The sequence below is a fragment of the Armigeres subalbatus genome, chromosome 2, assembly GCF_024139115.2.
Source record: "Armigeres subalbatus isolate Guangzhou_Male chromosome 2, GZ_Asu_2, whole genome shotgun sequence".
In the NCBI taxonomy this organism is placed as follows: Eukaryota; Metazoa; Arthropoda; class Insecta; order Diptera; family Culicidae; genus Armigeres; species Armigeres subalbatus.
The window spans coordinates 51,278,944-51,303,514 of NC_085140.1; the positions used below are offsets into that span (position 1 = coordinate 51,278,944).

The 24,571-nt window shown below is 39.3% G+C and overlaps 1 protein-coding gene and 1 long non-coding RNA gene across 2 annotated transcripts in view; one reads left to right on the plus strand and one right to left on the minus strand.

The window, feature by feature from the left end:
* LOC134208652 (protein artichoke-like) overlaps positions 1-24,571 on the minus strand; it is a 181,347-nt gene that overhangs the window by 144,428 nt on the left and 12,348 nt on the right. The window lies entirely within an intron of this gene.
* LOC134214380 (uncharacterized) lies at positions 14,720-16,905 on the plus strand. Its single transcript, XR_009979759.1, has 3 exons — positions 14,720-15,288; positions 15,413-15,928; positions 16,587-16,905. It is a non-coding gene; the product is annotated as an uncharacterized LOC134214380 (long non-coding RNA).

Sequence of the window (24,571 nt, forward strand, 5' to 3'; positions counted from 1 at the left end):
CTTCGTACTACAGAGAGCATGTATCATATTTGAAACCCGAAAATTGATCTGTGGTTGCGCGAGTAGATCAAAAGGCCTTACTCCAGGGATTTCTTGGATGACCAAGAACATGTGCTGTGAACGCATTTTGTTCTTTGTACTACAGAGAGCATGTACCATATTTGAAACCGGAAAACTAATCCTTAGTTACGCGTGTAGATCAAAAGGCCTTACTCCAAGGATTTATTGGATGACCATGAACATATGCTGTGAACGCATTCTGTTCTTCGTACTACAGAGAGCTTGTACCATATTTGAAACCCGAAAATTGATCTGTAGTTACGCGTGTAGATCAAAAGGCCTTACTCCAAGGATTTCTTGGATGACCAAGAACATATGCTAAGAATATATTCTGTTCTTTGTACTACAGAGAGCATGTACCATATTTGAAACCGGAAAACTAATCCTTAGTTACGCGTGTAGATCAAAAGGCCTTACTCCAAAGATTTATTGGATGACCAAGAACATATGCTGTGAACGCATTCTGTTCTTCGTACTACAGAGAGCTTGTACCATATTTGAAACCCGAAAATTGATCTTCAGTTACGCGTGTAGTTCAAAAGGCCTTACTCCAAGGATTTCTTGGATGACCAAGAACATACGCTGTGAGCGCATTCTGTTCTTTGTACTACAGAGAGCTTGTATCATATTTGAAACCCGCAAAATTGATCTGTAGTTACGCGTGTAGATCAAAAGGCCTTACTCCAAGGATTTCTTGGATGACCAAGAACATATGCTAAGAATATATTCTGTTCTTTGTACTACAGAGAGCATGTACCATATTTGAAACCGGATAACTAATCCTTAGTTACGCGTGTAGAACAAAAGGCCTTACTCCAAGGATTTCTTGGATGACCAAGAACATATACTGTGAACGCATTCTGTTCTTCGTACTACAGAGAGCTTGTACCATATTTGAAACCCGAAAATTGATCTTTAGTTACGCGTGTAGTTCAAAAGGCCTTACTCCAAGGATTTCTTGGATGACCAAGAACATACGCTGTGAACGCATTCTGTTCTTTGTACTACAGAGAGCTTGTATCATATTTGAAACCGGAAAATTGATCTTTAGTTACGCGTGTAGATCAAAAGGCCTTACTCCAAGGATTTCTTGGATGACCAAGAACATATGCTAAGAATATATTCTGTTCTTTGTACTACAGAGAGCATGTACCATATTTGAAACCGGATAACTAATCCTTAGTTACGCGTGTAGAACAAAAGGCCTTACTCCAAGGATTTCTTGGATGACCAAGAACATATACTGTGAACGCATTCTGTTCTTCGTACTACAGAGAGCTTGTACCATATTTGAAACCCGAAAATTGATCTTTAGTTACGCGTGTAGTTCAAAAGGCCTTACTCCAAGGATTTCTTGGATGACCAAGAACATATGCTGTGAACGCATTTTGTTCTTTGTACTACAGAGAGCATGTACCGTATTTGAAACCGGAAAACTAATCCTTAGTTACGCGTGAAGATCAAAAGGCCTTACTCCAAGGATTTATTGGATGACCAAGAACATGTGCTGTGAACGCATTCTGTTCTTCGTACTACAGAGAGCTTGTACCATATTTGAAACCCAAAAATTGATCTTTAGTTACGCGTGTAGCTCAAAAGGCCTTACTCCAAGGATTTCTTGGATGACCAAGAACATACGCTGTGAACGCATTCTGTTCTTTGTACTACAGAGAGCTTGTATCATATTTGAAACCGGAAAATTGATCTTTTGTTACGCGTGTAGATCAAAATGCCTTACTCCAGGGATTTCTTGGATGATCAAGAACATACGCTGTGAACACATTTTGTTCTTTGTTCTACAGAGAGCATGTACCATATTTGAAACCGGAAAATTGATCTTTAGTTCCGCGTGTAGATCAAAAGACCTTACTCCAGGGATTTCTTGGATGACCAAGAACAAATGCTGTGAACGCATTCTGTTCTTTGTACTACAGAGAGCATGTACCATATTTGAAACCGGAAAACTAATACTTAGTTACGCGTGTAGATCAAAAGGCCTTACTCCAAGAATTTCTTGGATGACCAAGAACATATGCTGTGAACGCATTCTGTTCTTTGTACTACAGAGAGCATGTACCATATTTGAAACCGGAAAACTAATACTTAGTTACGCGTGTAGATCAAAAGGCCTTACTCCAAGAATTTCTTGGATGACCAAGAACATATGCTGTGAACGCATTCTGTTCTTCGTACTACAGAGAGCTTGTACCATATTTGAAACCCGAAAATTGATCTTTAGTTACGCGTGTAGTTCAAAAGGCCTTACTCCAAGGATTTCTTGGATGACCAAGAACATACGCTGTGAACGCATTCTGTTCTTTGTACTACAGAGAGCTTGTATCATATTTGAAACCGGAAAATTGATCTTTAGTTACGCGTGTAGATCAAAAGGCCTTACTCCAAGGATTTCTTGGATGACCAAGAACATATGCTAAGAATATATTCTGTTCTTTGTACTACAGAGAGCATGTACCATATTTGAAACCGGAAAACTAATCCTTAGTTACGCGTGTAGATCAAAAGGCCTTACTCCAAGGATTTCTTGGATGACCAAGAACATATGCTGTGAACGCATTCTGTTCTTTGCACTACAGAGAGCTTGTACCATATTTGAAACCGGAAAATTGATCATCTACGTATCCTTTCTCTGTACCACAAGGAGCATGTACCATACTTAAAACAGGACTGCAAATCTTTGTTCATTTCTTAGATAACTGGATACTTATCTGTGACTTCATGCAGAATAACTATCATTTTGGTCAATTTTGAAAGTCTAATTTGAAAGTTTATTTCAATTCTAGTTAACAAAAATTTCCTAGTGCAATCCCATTTCGACCGCATAAAAATGGTTTTGATTGTGCTGCCATTCAGTTAAATGCCTCAGTCTGTCAAACAACTAACACACATGCTTAACATGTACGTGGGTAGTGCTGCCAACAAATTTCTATTATGAAATTATTTCTCCTGTTTCAAACTTTTGGAATAGTAGAAAATTTTAGTATGAATGACGAGTGTGTATGAAAAATATTTATTTGGAAGACTTTACTTTTATTACGCTAGCGGAAAATAATTGAAAAACCTACTTTTATTGACTGCATGATGTATTATCAGATGTGTAACATAAGATTATTTCAGTTCAAACCGCCAGTTTGGCAACGCGTTTTTCGACTATAAACAAGGCGACGAAGAAAATAAATTTCAAACGCTCTAAAGTTTGAAAAACAGATCATTTGAACGCCTTCCGGTAGTTATTTTTCAATTATTTTTCACTTGAGCAATAAACATTGCTTTTATTTAGTGCGCAGTGCGGAATTTATGTGAAAAAGTTTGGTGAAAATCAGTGAATTACGTTGATTTTGGTGACGGTGTTGCGCGTGTTCTACAGCAGTGAACGAACTGGATTTTCCTTCGTCGCATGGATATCGTAGGAAATTGTGAAAAAAGTCACAGTCGCAAAGTTAAATTTAACTGTATTTCAAGTAAGTAACACCGGAATGTAATTTAAATGAATGCAGATCGTAGTGTACACTTTTTTCTATCGCGCCAGATGATTAGTTCATTATTTCAGTTTACGATTCGCGAGTATTCAGTGATTTATAATTTGATATGACGGATACTAGCGCCATAGACGAATTAGCGCATAACCCTAGAGCACATGATCAAAAATCAAGGATATCAAGAATACAGCTAGTACACTGTAAACCTCGCATTACCCATTAATGAGGAAAAAATGCACTCTTTTTTATGATATATGAAACTGTCACAATAATGGGTATTTCAAATTTTCTAATAATGGGTATTTTATCCTCATTTGAATAAACAAAGCGATTATCCTTTAATGAGTGAAAAAGCACTTCTCGTATTTGACAAAATCGGTTGTGCTATCAATTTCAAGTGCTGGATTTGTTTTGCGGAAACTGCTCCAATTGCTGGTAAGTAAATATTATCATCAGTGCCAAGTTTTTGTGCAATAATGTTTCACCAGAATAATGAAATTTACTATTTTCCTTGTTTTCAGATCCTATGGTAATGATTCTGGAACCGAACAAGCGCGATCCTCTGATCGTCGGACCGGCGGAGCATGATGGGAAGCAGGAAAAACAACATCAGTAGGAGAACTACTCAAGCCGGTAAATTTCCCGCAGTAATCCTCACATTGATGATCACCAAAACCCTCGCCAAAACCAGAACTCCGCTCGAAGGAGCGGGAAAATTGGATCTGACGGATTACCGTTTTTGAACGAAAATCGGCACGAAATCACTCTGCATCGCTCAAATGGACGAAGAGTATGCTGAGCTTCCCGATCAATCGGCGGATCGCAAGAAGGAATGCTCTATCAAGTTTCCACATTACCGAAAGAAACCATCATTGACATAATGCAATTGTAATTGTTCTGCTTATCTACTACTTTATTTGAAATAAAAAAGAATGTATTTATCGAATGTATTTATTTTATTTTTATAATTTTAAAAACGGATCCCAATTTTTCCCGCTGTAGGAAAAGACAAAAAGGGCAAGAAAAAGGGTTCATTTCACCCATTTTAAAGAAGCCTTTAAAATCGATAATGTGTAAAAATTACACTTTCTTTTGACGTACAGGTTCAGTACTCATTAATGAGTAAACGCAGTTTACTCTTTTAATGAGTTGAACTATTTAACTTCATAATGGGTGAAATTTCACCCATTAAAGAGTACTTTGGTGGCACAGTGTAGAAACGAAAATAGAATTTGCAGAACAGTGGTGTGGAGAAATACAATATTCGCTTGGTATTTTTACGCATATCAGTCCGGCTATGTCAGCTTGCTTGATTTCGATAATGACTAACATGATGCGATAACGATAAACAGCAATAACTTCAATCAGTGATTAAAAAAAGACATTCAAATCAATTTTTATTCGCGTTATGCGTAACATTTGGTAGTACCCACCCCCTCCCCCACTAATCAATTCAAAATGCTGCATTATGAATTTCCTATCTGAGTATAATGAAAATTTTCACCGATTATAAACATGTGCTTAATGTTTATAATAAAAAAACAAATGATTCCATTCATTGTTCATAACAGTTATGCATACATGCACAGTTACAAAATCGCTTATGAGTTGTATCGGGATCATCGAGGAGGTATCTGTGAGGGTGAGATATATTAGGAATTGGGCAATCGACTTTTAGAGTGCATTGATGACAGATATGCAAATATCGTTTAACGGTTTGGTTGCCAACACCGACTAGTAAATAGCAGGCCATGACTTTGCCTCTTTCCTCGTGGGACAACGAACAGAGTAGCACGCGCGATAAGACAGCACACCCCGTGACGGATAGCTCGTTCGGCAGAACTGGGCCGCACATTTGGCGATACTGCCAGGTTGTTCCTGGTTGGAAATAATTGTTTTGTAAGTATCCTGTGGGCGTGATTGGGACATTTTTTCATCGGTTTCGACTTGTAATGTCGAAGACGCTATGGAAGAGCGTCGGATTGATAAATTTGCTTATCGGTTTCGACATGTATTGTCGAAGACGCTCTGATTTGCACATCGGTTTCGACTTGTAATGTCGAAGACGCTATGGAAGAGCGTCGGATTGATAAATTTGCTTATCGGTTTCGACTTTTAGGCTGATGCCATACTGGGAGAGAAGAGAAGCGATTAGAAGAGTTGAGAGAGAAGCGAAGCGTCCGCGGGAAAGCTACCTCAATGAGCGATGTATGGAAAACGCTTATACCTGCCATAGTGGAAGCGATGAGAAGAGGCGAGAAGCGGTGGCCAAAGAGGTGAAGCAGTTCGTAGAGTGCTTTGCCGCGCGAGAACGCACAGGATCACTTCTGTATGTTTGTTGATTTGAGTTTACCCTCGTTCGCTCTTGTGTAAAATGGCTGTGGGAGAAAAGTATTGCGGGAAAGGCAAGCAACATTGTTAATTTTGTTAATGAAAACATTGAAATATGCATGGTTTTAGCAACATGTACGGAGCAAATCTGATATATTTTATAGTAGCGGTACTCATTAAAATTGGGTATATTCAGGCGCAGTCCATAAATTTATAAACACTTTGAAACAAAAAGCACATATTTTGCTGTTACCACAGCCAAACGGATGTAACATTTGTTATTTTAATATCGTTCTCTTAATTGGGATTAGTTTTAAAGTGACTCGGGGAGGCACCACACTTAAAATAAATCACCGAATTCGGTAAAATTTTACCGAAATCTCAACAGCAGAACTGTTCGGTAAATAGTTTTACTGATTTTCGGTTATTTTGACAGTTGAACAATGGAAAAAATACAAAAAAAATTGCCATAACAAAAAGGTGATAGAGAATTAACACTGTTGTTTACAGAAAAATATATTAAGCTCTTTTAGTGGAATGTATTAAACCGTCTAAGACGAATTAAGTACTGTCCATTTAATTCCACCAGTTAATTTTCGTTATCTTTGCAGATACGTATTTCGACCACAACTGTGTGGTCGTCTTCAGTGTCTCGTACTTGACTCGTACTTGACTCGACTGTTGTTTACATTAGAACCAGCACATGTTAGTTAGAACCAGCACATGTCAGGGTAGGGATTCAGTGCTCCGCCTTCTCCCCCTGACGTATATCCCGAGTACAAATCAACTTCAGTGTATAGAAACGTCGTTAGAGGAACATCCATAAATTATGTAACGCTTGGAAGGGGAGGGGTGTTGTCGGCGAAGTATGATGATTCATACAAAATTTTCAGATGTTTCATACAAAAAGTGTGATGCAGGGGGGAGGGGGGTTGGAAATCTCCCGTTACGTAATTAATGGATCGTCCATTGGAGCAAACGTAACATAGGAATAAAACATCGCCCAAAAAGTTTTACTATAGCTACGCCCAGCTACGCCCTACGTCTGTTTGTATGTGATTATAATCTATCGCTCACATCATAAAATCGGTTTTTAATTGCGACATTCTATAAATCTCCCCAACACTCTTCTTCTTTGTGCTAAATATGCTCAAAGAAGCAAAATATTCTCCATCTGACGAGATCCATGTTTTTACACTTGTATTTGTTGCGAGATCAACACTATATAAAACGCTTTCAGTATGTCATGGCTCGCTTTGATCGCCGCTTCACTTCGCTTTGCTTATCTCCAACCTCTTCGCTTCGCTTATCTTCTCTCCCAGTATGTCATCAGCCTTAGTGTCGAAGACGCTCTGGAAGAGCGTCGGATTAAATGATTTGCACATCGGTTTCGACTTGTGATGTCGAATACGCTCGGATTTGATAAATAAATACGTCGGATTGATAAATTTGCTCATCGGTTTCGACTTGTGACCCAAGCAGCACATGTCAAGTGAAGCTGGTTGTAGCAATCTAATTGTGACTTGATTTGGTCACATATAAATTACTGTGATAACATGTGTGTTGCTCGGGGATGTCGAAGACGCTCTGGAAGAACGTCGGATTAAATGATTTGCACGTCGGTTTCGACTTGTGATGTCGAAGACGATTTGGAAGAGCGTCGGATTAAGTGATTTGCGCATCGGTTTCGACTTATGATGTCGAAGACACTCTGGAAGAGCGTCGGATTGATAAATTTGCTCATCGGTTCGACTTGTAATGTCGAAGACGCTTTGGAAGAGCGTCGGATTAAATGATTTGCACATCGGTTTCGACTTGTGACGTCGAAGACGCTCTGGAAGTCGTCGAATTGAATGATTTGTATATCGGATTCGACTTGTGATGTCGAAGACGCTGTGGGAAGCGTCGGAATGAATGATTTGCTCATCGGTTTGTACTTTTAGTGTCGAAGACGCTCTGGAAGAGCGTCGGATTAAATGATATGCACTTTTGGTTTCGGCTTCTGATGTCGAAGACGCTGGTTTGACAAATGTGTTGATTCTCAACAGTTTCGACTTAAAAAAGTTGAAGACGCTCTGGAAGAGCGCCAGCATAAATGATTTGTTTTCTTATCGGTTTCAACATGTGATGTCGAAACTGCTGTGGTAGAGCGTACTTAGGTACTTAGGTATTGGCTTGAGCTTGAAGGGCCAATACATAGTATGTTTGAAGAGCTACCGATATTGTTTTGATTTTTCCATTGGAAAGCCATCCGATTGTATTGGATATGGTCTACCGAATCGAATTCTATTGGTTTTGGATTGCAATGCTGGAAATATTTGCAAAAAAATAAAAATAAAAGGAATACAGCTGGAGGATCATGAACCTGAAATAGTTGACATTTTCAAAATGTTAAAAAAGGCTGGATTAATTTGCTTAGTAAATATGCATTCACGTATTTGTATGTGGACTTGGAATTGAAATACACTGGATTTTGTTTTTACACGATTTACATTTTTTCAATTTTCCACTCATCCTAAATGTTCAACGTATAATAATTATCATGGGATTTTTCTTTGATTTATTCTGGATTTTTTGAAACATGTTGCGAAGAGTTTGGTGGCAAATTGAAGTCACACGTTAAAAAATACGAGCGAAAAAAAATCGTGTAAAAACAAAATCCTGTGTATTGAATTTGGATTGTTTTTGGTATTGGTTTTTAATGAAATATTTAATTTTTGATAATGGGTGGCTTGGTTCCAAATATTTAATATTATTTTAGAAACAACTTTTGGTTATAAGCTAGAGATTGTATTTGAAAGATGGAGTGGGATTAGAATATGTATTAGTTGTGAAAATTGGATATGAATATAAAAAAAATAATACTGATACGAGTTATTTATAACCATACAATGGCAGGCATAAAAAAAACTTTAAATTAATTACCGTGGAAATGCTAAAAAAACACGTAGAAGGGGAATGTGAGGGTGAGATATATTAGGAATTGGGCAATCGACTTTTAGAGTGCATTGATGACAGATATGCAAATATCGTATAACGGTTTGGTTGCCAACACCGACTAGTAAATAGCAGGCCATGACTTTGCCTCTTTCCTCGTGGGACAACGAACAGAGTAGCAAGCGCGACAAGACAGCACACCCCGTTACGGATAGCGAACGAGCAGAACTGGCCCGCACAGTATCAATAAATAAGCGGCGTAGAACGCATTCCTAAATGTCTACGATCTGTTAATTGCATGTTTTCGATTTAAAACGGTTTCGATGCACATGCTGGTGAAATTATTGCTTCACCATTGAACATTTTTTATTTCTTCGCTGACACTTAAGAACACTTCAATCTGATTTTTATTTCTGTCCTCCTCGATGTAAATTCGAACCGCGCGACTTGAAAAACTTTACAATATGTGAGAATGTGATCCTCTTGACTGAAACGTATTGGTTTAAAAAGAGCACGATGTCTTTCATAATATGCCTTATTATTTCCTTCAAAAAAGCTTTGTCTTATCAAATTCTTTATATGCAACGAATAAAAGACATACGCCCAAAAATGAAATTTAAAGAGCTCACGATGAAAAGCATAAGAGGCTTATGTTTTACCCGTTTTCAACAATCTTGCGAATTCATAATTTTTGCCTTATGTATTTCGTATGTTCATTTGCCTGAGTGTAGTAGAGCCAACTGAGTTCAACACAGCTGATAATGCAGTCGATGTTGATAAAACCCCTAAAGAAACACCAAACACCATCCATTAAAGCTAATGAAGGAGACAGTGGCGCCGGGAGTGGGTGGGACAAGTAGGACATGTCCTACGCATGAAAATACCTGGGTAGGACAGTCAAAGCATTGTCCTACCCATGATTATGGTAAGAAAATACCATATGGATGACTAAAAGATCTAATACTATCAATACTGTTTTAATTTCTAGATCTAAAAAATATCATTGAACGTTTCACAGTTAATCAGTGGTAAAACTGACAGTCGTGGAAGTTTCCGGGATTGTAAAGGAGAAATCTATTCCGAAAAACTCCTTAGAGTCTGAAGAATTCTTTCCATTTTTAAAAGTTCTTAATGATGTATTGAGATTTTCCAAGAAGTCTTCAAGTTTCTAATAGTTTCTGCTATATGGAACTATTTGTTGAACATTTTCTGGAAGTACGTAATTATTTCTGCTAGTTCAGGGAGGCTCAGAGAATTTCTGAAATTTTATAAGAATTGACAGACTGACAGGTGAAGTAATCAAAAGATGAATATCTAAATAAGAATATAGCTTAGCTTAACTTAGCTAAGACTGACTGTACTTTTCAATGGTTGCTTCTCCGTGGCTGGTCATAACTAGTGTAAATTGTGCTACGATCCAAGTAAATAAAGGTTGGTATTCAATACATACGGGTCCACCCAGTTGGGAAAGGAGAGAAATGTTAGTGTGGTTATTGTTGCTACTGGAGACCGAGAAAACCTCAGAATCCGAACATTAGCACGGAAAGAAAAATAAAGTTATCTTGATAGGGTAGATGACCAAAAGTATGGATCGAGGATTCACCTAAAAAAAAATATGTAGCCTATTTCACATTATGTGATGTAGTTGTTTAGTTTTCGCCAAACCACCTGTCTATAAGGCAGAAGCGGTAGTCATCAGACTGCCGACCTCGTTTCCAAAAGTTGAGAAAAGAAGCAAAGATATGAGAGAACAATCGCAGAAATAACCGAATATGAAGCATTTTATAATGATTGTAGCCAGTGTTGTCCTACATTCAGTGCAAAAAATTCTGCTCTTTGATTTTACTCCATCTGAACGATTTTATAGTCTTAACTAAGTAAGTGCAACTAATAGAGAGATATTTGAATTTTCTAAATGTCATGTCAAACTATTGAAAAAATGCACACCAGAGCCAAAGGAGCACGCGTACTGAAAATACACTGGAATGTTTTCACTGGAGTGTAATTTCAGCGCGCGCTCCTGTGGCTCTGGAGTGCATTTTTTCAATAGCTTGACATGACTTTTAGAAAACTCAAATATCCCTCTATTAGTTGCACTTACTTAGTTAAGACTATGAAATCGTCTAGATAGAGTAAAATCAAAGAGCAGATTTGTTTGCTTTGAGTGTAGGACAGTCTCAGGCTTTCCAAAAGTACCGCATCATTACAGCCCACCAATGATTGTCGCCTTTGTTCAACCATGACAGCCGTGCTATCGGTTCATATGCGACAGTCGCATACACGCAATCATACGAGAGGCAACGTTGTAAGACAGTTTCATTCATTTGCTTTCGGGTCGTTCGTTATTCCCGACAGCAGCGTCTGTTCGTTCGGCACATTTTTCGTGCGTTTAACATGCGTTTCGTTTGCTGCTACGGATGTTAACTACTGTAGTAAAGAGGTAACTGTTGCCTCGCTGACTGCTTTTCGTTCATTGCGAATCCATCCGTGGCCGATGCAGTAGTGCTGATATGTATGGATGATTCCCAGTTATAAGGTACTAGGTACTCCATCGTACCGTACTGCGGTTGCGTAGACCGACAGATGTGAGTCATTTGTTCGCGGGTTAAGGGGATACGGGAAGCACGAACAATCATCAAATCGTCACAATTTTCATCATTGAATGCTTAATTTTTTTTTCTACAACAAATATGATTTTGAAACAGTATCAGCGGCTCGTGCTTACTCGCAAGCTACATGCTGATACATTTACAGTTACATTAAACAACTGAAAACCGAAATACGCCGCTCCAAACTTACGAGGTGATAATGCTAGAAAGAGACAAAAGATAGGAAAAATAACACGGTTTTTAGTGCTTCCCCGAGTCACCTTAAATAATTTCAAAAAATGAAGATGTTTATATTAATACAGAAAAAAGTAATTAGCATCTTCGAACGTAAATAGTTCGTAATCCGATTCTGAAACAGAGTATCAATTAAGTATTCGTTAAATATTGCCTTGCACTTGAATCACTTTCATGCTTTTTGTTTCCTGAGGAGTGTCTTAAAATTGTTTATGGGAAGTATGGCTATGAAAGTATTTACACTAAAGAGTTCGAATTAATTGATCAGTTCACCTATCGAACATGTATTGAATATTTTAACATATTATTTCAGTGCTTAGAATAAATAATTATTTTAAGCTTAGTACTTATATACAAAATTGAGTTTGCATTTCCTTTGTAGCCGTACAGCTAACGACAGGTTTATCCGATACGCTAGAATTTTTAATTGCTCGACTGGACTTGGGGTGTTTATATATTTCAAAAAATTTCATGGGAAATGTCAAACAATTTAAGGTCGCAATAAAATTTTATTAGAGATCGGGCTAGTTAACACTAGGATACATCCGCATCAATTTCTTAGTCGTCGCTTCTGGTTTCTTGACATTACAAAATATTATGTTTTAAAGTTAAAATTTTCGCCAGAGCTATGAGATAGAAGAAACGAATAAAAAAACAGATTATCCCACCTATTGGTGGTGATGCCTTTCTCGCTCATTATAATATGTAACGAGAAAAGCTCATTAGAGAGGTCTAAACAGCACAAAAAGCAATTAATGGCTTAGAGCTGAAAATGTATATACGGTACGTTATTCCGGACACATGTTTGTGATTGTAAAATAGACTTCTAAAAAAATTGATAATTTTCAATTATTCCTCTATAAACATCCAAAATTCATTCCAGCGACAGTCAAAACTTGGACATGTCAGAAATCGTGTCATCACTGTTTCTTGTACATATTTGTTTGTGGAATGATACTATGACAATAACGTTGAAAATAGCATTTTATTGTGCAAAAAGTAATAAATCAAAAGCCTGAATGCGTTTTTTGATAATTAAAAATAGAAGTAAAAAAATAAAAAATTTAAGGTAATATATAATTTTCTAAATTCATATATAATTTCCAAAATCTGTACAAAATCCACAGTACTTTCAAAATATTGAGAATGCATATAACATTATTTTGAGTGCCTATTCAGTTGGATAGTTGATTATTTATGGCAAGTTACGAGCATTAATCTGAATATGCTTTCATTACATTTTACACAACACCAAGTATGGCCTATGCAATCAGCATCAAACAAGTCACTGTTGGAATAATATTTCAAGTTATTAAGCTTTTAACAATTGTAATTCAAAAATAATAATTTATAACATTTTTTAAATAATTTAAGATTATTTACGCATTTTCTGAGTAAAAATCTAAATTTTGTCCATAACTTCGGAGCCCATAGTTCGATCTGGACAATTTTCAATAGGAATGAGTGAAACTTGCTGCGAGCAAATCGGCGAACGATAAGGGCCAAAAAAAAGAGGAGACAAAATAGTTTTTGAATATTTGTTTTGGCAGCATTGGATAGGAATTTTGAAACACTAAATATGTTGAAAAATCAAAAAAAGATTAATAGATTCAAGAACCTTTTTGATTGGATTAAAAACTTGAAAAACAAAATTCTGAAAACCTAGATTAATCCACCTGGTGATGGTGCCTTTCTCGTTCGTTCAAAAGGTTTGGAAAAATCTAAAATAACACCAATATGTGGATTGGTCTTATTTTTCATATTTGTTTATAGGCATAACAAAATTTCTCGCCAAACGCAACTTGTTGCAAACAAATCGGATAAGCATAAGAGCAAAAAATGGCATTTTATTTTGTAGTTTTAAAATTAGTATTTTCGCCATAACTTCTGACCCAATTATACGATCCGGTATAATTTTCGATCCCATAGTCCGAATTGGCCAATTTTCAATAGGAAACAATGGGACAGAATTCTACGTCGAATGCAACCTGTTGCGAGCAAATAAGTTGAGGATAAGTGCCCGAAAAATGAGTGACATTTTTTGAGTCGTTTTGCACACATACACACACACATACACACATACACACACAGACATCACCTCAATTCGTCGAACTGAGTCGATTGGTATATAACACTATGGGTCTCCGGGCCTTCTATAAAAAGTTTGTTTTTGGAGCGATCATATAGCCTTTACCGTATACTTAGTATACGAGAAAGGCAAAAATCAAAGTGTTAAACTGATAAAATCGCGAATTAAAAATTGTTTATGCCCAAACCGTGTTTAGATCGATTTTAGAAAGCAAAATAGTGATTTTGAGCGAAAACAAAAATTTGGGTTGTAGAGGGTTAATGATCATCTGCGGCTGATTATGAATGTGGTTTTTGAGACCTGGAAGACTAACAAAAAAGCGTACCGTTTATAGGTACATTTTACGGTGTTAACTTTAAATTTGTGAAATGAGTTCAAAAAGTGAAAATAAAAACACACCAATATTTTAATTCTTTCTTTCTGGTGTTGTCCATGAATCGCGTAGACCAAATTTTCACATTTTCAAATCCCCCTCCCCCCTACTAGACTTGCGTAGACTTTCTTTGGAACCACCCTTTTCCCCGCTCCATGAAGTCTACGTAGACTTTTAAACAAATCGGAATCGAATTGTCTACCGAATCAACCACGTCTTTTCTACAGGAAATTCTTCCAAAATTTCCCCGAAATTCTTAATGCAGGGTGGCCACCAAACCGGGGAAACGGGAAATTGGAGTCACTGGAAAAAAGCGGGAAAAACCGGGAATTTGAACATTTATCGAGAAAATAATGTTTTATCAAGTTACATTCTAAAAATTTCAAAGTTTTTAATGAAGTTGATATAAGGAAAAAATTACCCTATAATGTTTATTACTCAAACGCATTCTAACTGAATTATAAATAGTGTGTATGAGGTATAAAAATTAGGTCCCTCTCAGCGTCGCCCTCGATGAATCAAGCCACGGCGAAAAGGAACTTCAGTTTGCCGTTTCTTTTTACATTGTAGGAGTGAAAAAGAACAAAGCAACATTTTTATCTCGAACTATTTCGAATTCTTCCATCTCGCTCTGGCTCATTTAACGTATTTTACTTTGACATTTCGAATGTTTTTTTTTCCGAAGCGAAGCAATGTTCGGGAGCATCGCGACAAGTCTCGTCCGTCTCGTCGCGCCGTGAAAATTCAAAAAAATTACTACTGAGTTTCATCCGGATTCCCAAAATCCGTTTTATTGGGCAAACGATGATTAGATCCGAGAAACATTGCGACTTTCGTGGAATACGTGAAGGGGCGAACGGAAAAGCGCACCTGATCAAATGCGACGGAGGGTTCTACGTGAAGTACAACTGGTCGGAGATCATCTCGAAGGAACTGATTCTGATGTGCTTCGTATTGCTGCCATTTGCGGTGTTCCGTCCGTGCGGGAATGCCATACAGCGCCCTCAGTGTTGAATTGATAACGATATACTGACCAAATCCTATGGCAATGTTCCATCTAGGTGAATTTTCTATGATCTGGAGAAAGTTCCCTGCACGCAAAGAGAAAATTACCAGCTGGTGCTGTCACCGTAGACAGTGGAGGAAATTTCCGCAAAGGTAAGCTGCCGGCGTAAGCGATCTATTGTAAACCACTCACGGTTTTCTCCTTGTCTGATTGGCCTAATTTTCTTGAAACAGCATTAATTCTATGGTTTCTAACAATCCTTTTCCTATTTCCTAGGATATATATTATTGACGAAGAAGACCGTACCTTGCAAGTAGGATCTAAATCGAAGGAATCAAGCGTTATGGACGTCAACATGAACGATGTATTTTTGCCGCTAAAATTCAATGCTCAGAGTATCATCGAAATTCCGGTTGAACCGGTCAATCTTTCGGAGCTGCCAAAAATGTTGGATGGGTGAGGCGGCGAGCACGTCATTCTTGGAACTAGCGAACTATATCTGGATTGCAGCATGCATGATCTGCGAAAAATGTACTCTGAAATCTACATCAAAGTAGTAGATCCAGTGGTGGCATTTTGCAAAAGTGTAGTCAAGATAAGTTCCTTGCCGAAACGCCAAATATAATTATGATTGCTGGACAAAAGTAGCTTTATACGATTACTAGAACCTAGATAGCCACGCCGAGGAAAGAGTCTTTCTGAGGACGTTTCGATCATCAAATTCTTCGACCATCTTATGTTGCTAGCGCTGGCTCGCCCCGATGTCCTGCTCAACAATCCGATCTAAGAAAGGTAAGAATTTGGGATTGGGAACTTTACAACAATATACCAATAGAGGCAAACTGAGAAAATTGCTTACTATCAATGAATATGAATTAGGGAGTGAGTTCTAGTAATGGACCCCGCGTATAATGGACCCCCTGAACAAAACCCCAAATTAAACACTGGAATCGACTATTTTCTGCAAACTTCCATCGGAAGGAGTTGCTTCATGTAACAGGACAGCAGTTCCATATATTTGTTATGTACTGGGAAGCAGGAATTTAGTTAAATTAACTAATTTGTAAATGCACATACACTAAAGGGTCCATTACCAGCACACAAGGGTCGGCCCATAATAGGCATCAGGAACATGTGGGAATGGAACATGTAAATCAAATGGGGAGACCATTATACGTATATAAACAAACCTGACGTTGCGTATTATGGACCCGGGGGTGGCCATAATAGGCATGCTAGCAACATCATTTTAAAATGCTTGCTTTAGTAGTTAAAATGAATGTTTTGGCTAGTTTTATGTACGAAACACGTTGCTGGTACCTGTTGCTTGTCATCTGGTGCAACAGAACTACAATTTATCAAGAAGCTCGCTGTAGCGGAGCGACTGAAGCAAATTTCAGCCGTTAAGGGGTCCATTACTAACACTCACTCCCTATGTTCTCATTTGCAGTATTCGTAAACTCGCCCAGTGGACACATTCGTCGGCTCCGTCGGAGGCCCAGTGACCTCATATATACGTGGCTTCTCTGCAACAATGAATCAATGTAACTGCTCGTAAAGCAAAACCTAGCCGTCATCGCTAGATGGCTATACCCTCAATGATGAGTCTCTAAGGGAAAAATCAACAACGGCCTCGAAGCCCTCCTTGGGGAAAACGAGAGTGGACTAAGGCTACTATAGTAGCTATAGCGATGGAAAAAGAATATATGGAGAAATCCTGCAGGACAACTGGTTATTCAGTAATTGCTGAAACTGAAGACAACAACCATAGATTAATACAACCGCTTTAGCTATGACCGGGCAAGTTAATTTTTATTCATATATTTTACTTAATTTTCATTCATATTTAATTTGATTCTATAAATTAACCTAAAAATAGCATTGACTCATTTCCCGAATTGATAAAGATAATAGCTTTATTCTCTTCTTAGGCTGTGGACCATTCCACCGATTTATTTAACTTTTAATTAGTTCGATAGTTATTTCTTTGTGGTTAAAAATGACCCTGCTCCGGAGCATGGTTAGATTTTACAGCTCGAAAGTTAAACTTGTTCGCGAGATAATTGGCGCCAAATCTAATTTGTTCCAAATAACTATCAATCTGTCATAACTCAAATGGATCGGCTTCGGGTTAAAATTTTAACCACGATGGGAAAATAACCATCGAACTGTCAAATTTTAACTAAAAGTTAAACGAATCGGTGAAATGGTTCACAGCCTTAACGTTTCTGCTTTACGAGCTACGGCTCAATGTTTTTTTAAGATTCTGTCTAATACATATTTAAGATAGATATATAATAAATCCTAGAATTTCTTTGAGAAGTCCTCTGAAAATTCCCCCGGGAAGTCCTTCAGGAATTCCTTTGGGAAATCCTCCAAGTATTCCTTCGGGAAGTCCTCCGGGAATTGCATCTGATTTTTTTTTCGGGAACTCCTCCAAGAATTCCTTCGGGATGTCCTCCGGGATTTCGGGAAGTCATGCACGTATTCCTTCGGGAAGTTCTTCAAGAATTCCTTCGGGAAATCCTCCAAGAATTCCTTCAGCAAACAATCCAAGAATTCCTTCGGGAAGTCCACCGGGAATTGCTTCTGATTTTTTTCCGGAAATTCCTCCAAGAATTCTTTTGGGAAGTTCTTCAAGAATTCCTTCGGAAAGTCCTGCGAGTCATCCAAGAATTCCTTCGGGAAGTTCTTCAAATATTCCACCGGGAATGCCTTCGGGAAATCCTCCGGGAATGCCTACAGAAATTCCTTCGGAAGTCTTCCAAGAATTCCTTCAGGAAATCCTCCAAGAATTCCTTCGGGAATTGCTTCTGATTTTTTTCCGGGAATTCCTTCAAGAATTCCTTCGGGAAGTCCTCCAAGAATTCCTTCGGGATAGTCCTCCAAGAATTCCTCCGGGATGTCCCCCGGGAATTCGGGAAGCCATCCACATTCTTCAAGAATTCCTCCAGGAATGCCTTCGGGAAATCCTCCAAGAATTCCTTCAGAAGTTCCTTCGGAAGTCTTCCAAGAATTCCCTCGGGAAGTCCTCCCGGAATTCCTTCTGATTCTTTTTTCCTGCTTCGGGAATTCCTACGATAATTCCTGCGAGAATCCTTCTAAAATTAATGCTAGAATTCCTTCGGAAACTTCTCTTCGGGAAGTCCTCCAAGAATTCCTTCGGGAGGTCCTCCAAGAATTTCTTCGGGAAGTCCTCCAAGAATTCCTTCGGGAAGTCCTCCAAGAATTCCTTCGGGAAGTCCTCCAAGAATTCCTTCGGGAAGTCCTCCAAGAATTCCTTCGGGAAGTCCTCCGGGAATTGCTTCTGATTTTTTTCCGGAAATTCCTTCAAGAATTCTTTCGGGAAGTCCTTCAAGAATTCCTTCGGAAAGTCCTCCTTCAAGAATTCCTTCGGGAAGTCCTCCAAGAATTCCTTCGGGATATCCTCCAAGAATTTCTTCGGGATGTCCTCCGGTAATTCGGGAAGTCATACATAAATTCCTTCGGAAAGTTCTTCAAGAATTCCTCCGGGAATGCCTTCGGGAAATCCTCCAAGAATTCCTTCAGAAGTTCCTTCGGAAGTCTTCCAAGAATTCCCTCGGGAAGTCCTCCCGGAATTCCTTCTATTTTTTTCCTGCTTCGGGAATTCCAACGATAATTCCTGCGAGAATCCTTCTAAAATTAATGCTAGAATTCCTTCGGAAACTTCTCTTCGGGAAGTCCTCCAAGAATTCCTTCGGGAAGTCCTCCAAGAATTCCTTCGGGAAGTCCTCCAAGAATTCCTTCGGGAAGTCCTCCAAGAATTCCTTCGGGAAGTCCTACGGGAATTGCTTCTGATTTTTTTCCGGAAATTCCTTCAAGAATTCTTTCGGGAAGTCCTTCAATAATTCTTTCGGAAAGTCCTTCAAGAATTCCTTCGGAAAGTCCTCCTCCAAGAATTCCTTCGGGAAGTCCTCCAAGAATTCCTTCGGGATATCCTCTGGGAATTCGGGAAGTCCTTCAAGAAATCTTTCGGGAAGTTCTCCAAAAATTCCTTCGGGAAATCCTCCAAGAATTTCTTCGGGATGTCCTCCGGTAATTAGGGAAGTCATACATAAATTCCTTCGGGAAGTTCTTCAAGAATTCCTCCGGGAATGACTTCGGAAAATCCTCCAAGAATTCCTTCAGAAGTTCCTTCGAAAGTCTTCCAAGAATTCCCTCGGGAAGTCCTCCCGGAATTCCTTCTGATTTTTTTCCTGCTTCGGGAATTCCTACGATAATTCCTGCGAGAATCCTTCTAAAATTAATGCTAGAATTCCTTCGGAAACTTCTTTTCGGGAAGTCCTCCAAGAATTCCTTCGGGAAGTCCTCCAAGAATTTCTTCGGGAAGTCCTCCAAGAATTCCTTCGGGAAGTCCTCCAAGAATTCCTTCGAGAAGTCCTCCAAGAATTCCTTCGGGAAGTCCTCCAAGAATTCCTTCGGGAAGTCCTCCGGGAATTGCTTCTGATTTTTTTCCGGAAAGTCCTTCAAGAATTCTTTCGGGAAGTCCTTCAAGCATTCCTTCGGAAAGTCCTCCGAGTCATCCAAGAATTCCTTCGGGAAGTTCTTCAAGAATTCCTCCGGGAATGCCTTCGGAAAATCCTCCGAGAATGCCGTCAGAAATTCCTTCGGAAGTCTTCCAAGAATTTCTTCGGGAAATCCTCCAAGAATTCTTTCGGGAACTGCTTCTGATTTTTTTTTCGGGAATTTCTCCAAGAATTCCTCCGGGATGTCCCTCAGGAATTCGGGAAGCCATCCAAGAATTCTTTCGAGAAGTTGTTCAAGAATTCCTGCGGGAATCCCTTCGGGAAATCATCCGCGAATTCTTCAGAAATTTCTTCGGAAGTCTTCAAAGAATTCCTTCGGGAACTCCTCCGAGAATTCCTTCGGGAAGTCCTCCAAGAATTCCTTCGGGCTATCCTCCGGGAATTCGGGAAGTCCTCCAAGAATTCTTTCGGAAAGTTCTCCAAGAATTCCTTCGGGAAATCCTCCAAGAATTTCTTCGGGATGTCCTCCGGTAATTCGGGAAGTCATACATAAATTCCTTCGGGAAGTTCTTCAAGAATTCCTCCGGGAATGACTTCGGAAAATCCTCCAAGAATTCCTTCAAAAGTTCCTTCGGAAGACTTCCAAGAATTCCCTCCGGAAGTCCTCCCGGAATTGCTTCTGATTTTTTTCCTGCTTCGGGAATTCCTACGATAATTCCTGCGAGAATCCTTCTAAAATTAATGCTAGAATTCCTTCGGAAACTTCTTTTCGGGAAGTCCTCCAAGAATTCCTTCGGGAAGTCCTCCAAGAATTTCTTCGGGAAGTCCTCCAAGAATTCCTTCGGGAAGTCCTCCAAGAATTCCTTCGGGAAGTCCTCCAAGAATTCCTTCGGAAAATCCTCCGGGAATTGCTTCTGAATTTTTTCCGGAAATTCCTTCAAGAATTCTTTCGGGAAGTCCTTCAAGAATTCCTTCGGAAAGTCCTCCGAGTCATCCAAGAATTCCTTCGGGAAGTTCTTCAAGAATTCCTCCGGGAATGCCTTCGGAAATGCCTTCAGAAATTCCTTCGGATCCAAGAATTTCTTCGGGAAATTCTCCAAGAATTCTTTCGGGAATTGCTTCTGATTTTTTTTTCGGGAATTCCTCCAATAATTCCTTCGGAAAGTCCTCCAAGAATTCCTCCGGGATGTCCCCCGGGAATTCGGGAAGCCATCCAAGAATTCTTTCGAGAAGTTGTTCAAGAATTCTTGCGGGAATCCCTTCGGGGAATCTTCCGCGAATTCTTCAGAAATTTCTTCGGAACTCCTCTGAGAATTCCTTCGGGAAGTCCTCCAAGAATTCCTTAGGGATATCCTACAAGAATTCTTTCGGGATCTCCTCCGGTAATTCGGGAATGCCTTCGGAAAATCCTCCAAGAATTCCTCCGGGAAGCCACCCAAGAATTCTTTCGAGAAGTTATTCAAGAATTCCTCCGGGAATGCCTCCGGGAATACCTTCAGAAATTCCTCCGGGGATCACTTCGTAAATTGCTTCGAAAGTTTCTCCGAGAATTTCTTGGAGAATTCCTCCGGAAATTTCTTCGTGAATACATCCTGGAATTTATTCGAGAAATCTTCCAGGAATTCTTCCAGTAATTGCTTCAGAATCTCCTCAAGAAATTCCTGCTGGAAATCATTCGTGAAATCCTCCGGGAATCCCTTCGGAAATTCCTCTGCGAATTGGTCCAGGAATTATTTCCAGAATTCCTTCGGCAATATTCTCGAGAATTTCTCCGGGACTTTATTTGGGATATTCTCCTGGAACACCTCCGGGAATTGCTTCAGGAATTTCTTTGAAATTTCTTCGAGAATTGCTTCGGGATTTCCTTCAAGAATTCATCAGGAAACTCCTCCTGGAATTCATTAAAAAATCCCCCGGGAATTCCTCCGTGACTTTTTCCGGAAATTCCTATGGGTATTGCTTCAGGAATTCCTTCAAGAATTCATCTGAGAATTCCCTTCTGGAATTTCTTAGGGAATTCCTTGTGAACTATCTCCAGGAATTTCTCCTGGAATTCATTCAAGAAATCCTCCGGAAAACTCTTCGGGAATTCCCCCGAGACTTTCTTCGGAAGTTCCGCCAGGAATTTATTCGAGAGTTTCTCCTGAAATCCCTTCGGGAATTCCTTCGACAATTCGGGAGTTCTCCGAGAATTCCTCCGGGAATTTCTCCTGGAATTCATTCGTGAACTCCTCCGGAAATTTCTTCGGAAATAACCCCAGGACTTCCTTAGGAAAATCGTCCGGAAATATCTTCGGGAGTTCCTCCGGGACTTTATTCGAGAATTTCTTCTGGATTTCCGCCGGGAATTTTCTTCTGAAATTCCTTCATGGTTTCCTTCGGCAATTTCTTCGGGAATTCCTCCGAAAATTCCGGAAAAATTTCCGAAGACTCCTCTTCTTTGGGAGTTCTTCCGGGAATTTCTTCGAGAATTCCTCCGGTAATTCCTTCAGGAATTCCCCAAGGATTTTCTTCGAGAATCCCTCCAGGAACTCTTTCTGGAATGCTTTCCAGAGGAAATTCCGGAGGAATTCCCGAAGGAACTTCCGGAGGAATTCCCGAAGGAATTCCCGAAGAAACTTCCGGAGAAATTCCCGAAGGAATTCCCGAAGGAACTTCCGGAGGAATTCCCGAAGGAACTTCCAGAGGAATTTCTGCAGAACATCCGGACAAAATGCTGAAGGAACTTCTGTAGGAATTTCTGAAGGAACTTCTGTAGGAATTTCTGAAGGAACTTCCAAGAAACTTCCAAAGGAATTCCCTAAAGAAATTTTGGATGAATTCTCGAAGGAACTTTCGAAAGAATTCCCGAAGGAGCTTTCAAAGAATTACCGAAGGATCTTCTAGAGGAAATTCCAATGAATTCCCTGAAGGAGCTTCCGGAGAAATTCTTGAAGAAACTTCCGGGAGAATTCCCGAAAGAACTTCCGGAGGAATTTCCGCATGAACTTCCAAATTCCTTAAGGACTTCCCGAAATATATTTTGGAGGAATTCTCAAAGAAACTTCTGAAATAATTTCCGAAGGAACTTCCGGAGGAATTTCCGAAGAAACCTCCGGAGGAATTCCTGAAGGCACATTTGGAGGAATTTCTGAAAGTACTTCTGAAGGAATTCCCGAAAGAAATTTTGGATGAATTCTCGAAGGAACTTTCGAAAGAATTCCCGAAGGAGCTTCCAAAGAATTACCGAAGGATCTTCTAGAGGAAATTCAAATGAATTCCCTGAAGGAGCTTCCGGAGAAATTCTTGAAGAAACTTCCGGGAGAATTCCCGAAAGAACTTCCGGAGGAATTTCCGCATGAACTTCCAAATTCCTTAAGGACTTCCCGAAATATATTTTGGAGGAATTCTCAAAGAAACTTCTGAAATAATTTCCGAAGGAACTTCCGGAGGAATTTCCGAAGAAACCTCCGGAGGAATTCCTGAAGGCACATTTGGAGGAATTTCTGAAAGTACTTCTGAAGGAATTCCCGAAAGAAATTTTGGAGGAATTCCTGAAGGAACTTCTAGAGTAATTTTCGACAGAACTTCTGGTGAATTTCCTAAAGGAGCTACCGGAGAAGTTCCCGAAGAAACTTCCAGAGGATTTTCCTAATTAACTTCCAAAGGAATTCCCGAAAGAACATTTGGGATTTATTCTTGAAGGAACTTCTGGAGGCATTCTTGAATGAACTTCTGGAGGAATTCCCGAAGAAGCTTTCTGAGAAATTCTCGAAGAAACTTCCGGGAGAATTCCCGAAACCACTTCCGGAGGAATTCCCGAATGAACTTCCAAAGGAATTCCCGGAAGTACATTTGGAGCAATTCTCGAAGGATCTTCTGGAGGAAATTTTGAAGGAACTTCCGGAGAATTTCCCGAAGAAGCTTCCGGACAAATTCCGGAAGAAACTTCCGGAGGAATTTGTGATGAAACTTTTGGAGAATTTCCGGAAGAACATCCGGAGGAACTGCTGAAAGAACTTCTGGGGGAATTCCCGAAGTAGCTTCCGGCGAAAATTTTTCGAAAAAAAATCAGGTGGAATTCCCGAAGGTATTTCCGAAGGAATTGCCGAAGGAACTTCTAAAGGAATTCGCGGAAGAACTTCTGGTGTAATTCCCGAAGGAACTTCCAGATAATTCCCGAAGGAACTACGATTGGAATTTCCGACGGAAGTTAGGGGGATTTGCGAGATGAATATCTACTGGAATTCTCTCAGAATCCTTCAATAATTGCTTGGAAATTCTTTCAAAATGCCTTCAAGATTTTTCAAAATTTCTGGAATACCGAAGCGAATCCCTCTGATATTCCGTAGGGAATACGTCTGGGTCTTCGAATGGATACCTTCTCTATTTCAGAATGCCAAAAAGATTCTTTTCGAATCGCAAAAATTTCAAGTGGAATCTCTTTGGAATCATAGTAGGATTGCCTTTGGAGTACCAAAAGCATTTCCTATAAAATCATAAAAGGTTTGCCTTCTGAATATCAGAAGGAAACCTTCCGGAATCTTAGAAGGTTACCTTCGGAATCCCATTTTGCAATTCCAAAATAATTCTCTTCGGAATGTCCTTGGTAAACCCAGAAGAATTAGCTTTAAATTTCAGAACATAATTCCTTTCAGAATCTCAAAACAGGATTCCCTTCGGAATCCCAGAAAGGTTTTCTTTTGGAATCTTTAAATGATTCCCTTCGAAATTCTAGAAGGACTCTCTCAATTGCATTTTGTATCTTAAAACGAATCGCTGCACAATTCCAAAAAGATTCCCTTCGGAATCACAAAATGAATCCTAAGGAAAATGCGGATGTATTTCCAAAGGAGTTTTTAAGCTACCTCCCAGAGAATGTTCCAAAGAATATACTGAAGGAATACGCAAAAGAATACAGGGAAGAGTGCTTCAAGGAATTAAAACTGATAAAAAACTGGAAAGGATT